Below are 1,151 nucleotides of genomic sequence, written 5' to 3'. Positions count from 1 at the left end.
CCTTTCAAGTGGAAAACATCCGGGAGCTGAAATGCTTTGATTTTGTATTGTGCTGCAATTTGCAGTCACTTGCATTAAACTTATCGCTAAACTGTACCCCCACACTCTTGTCACGCCGTTATTCACGCGCTACCGTCCCCATGGAAATGTAATTTTATCACACCTTTCCCATTATGTACGCCACAAAGAAAAGGTGATTTACGATTCGGGGTTTTATCGTCAGACAGTACCTACCTGCTGCACCGAGCTGCTCCATCTGTTAGGGGGTCCTATCGTGTTTCGTTTCAACGACAATAATTGGCCGAATTCGTCTATCTAACCTACCCACGATTAGCCTGTGTGCTACGGTTGATTAAAGGGGAACAGACGATCGTATCAAACGATTCCGGCAATAATAGCTCTTCGATTGATAAGTGCCAATTAGTCGTATTTGCTCAGGGACGAAGTCAACGGATTCGTCAGCACTGCTCAGTTACCCTATAGAATATCATGCGACCCCATCAGATTGCTTTCTATTGTCAGATTTATAATTGCCTAGTTACATTGAACAAAGGATAATTTTCCTTTCCAACAATAAAAGTACCGGATTTTCAACCTGTAACCTCGGGATAGCAATGCTATTAACTTATCAACTGATTCCATCTTTCCAACAACAGGCTAATCTCTGAAATGTTTAATGGTTTTATACCGGAGGTGCGTTGTTGGTGTAAACCGTAATAAGCCAATATTGTTTGAGCAGGAATCAGCTTTTATGTCAGTTTCGATTGCTTCCTTTCACAGTCATTTGTGAATAACAGTTGGAGGTACATCCAAACCACCAGTAGCACAATTTATAGCCACCCACCGATTTGGAGGAGTGGAAAAGCAAAAGCCACAACCCACAAGAGCAGACTAATCATTCTGATACACAATCCAGCTCTATCTTGAAACGTTTGGCTGGAACAGCAATATTTCCAGTTTCTTCATCCGGCAAGCAAAGCGAAAAAGCCAAAAACCAAAACAAACGGAGAAGTTAAAGTGCGTGAGAACAAGTGCCATTTGAATCCGTCTGGTGGAATAAGCACGTGCCGAGATTTGATTCCAAGAAGTTGAAATTGAGATTCCTTGTCGGAGGAGTGTTACAGCCCTACGCCCGCCAGTGTAATAACGTA

Source organism: Sabethes cyaneus, chromosome 2 (genome assembly GCF_943734655.1).
Source record: "Sabethes cyaneus chromosome 2, idSabCyanKW18_F2, whole genome shotgun sequence".
NCBI classification, from domain to species: domain Eukaryota; kingdom Metazoa; phylum Arthropoda; class Insecta; order Diptera; family Culicidae; genus Sabethes; species Sabethes cyaneus.
This window is presented reverse-complemented; position numbering follows the sequence as displayed.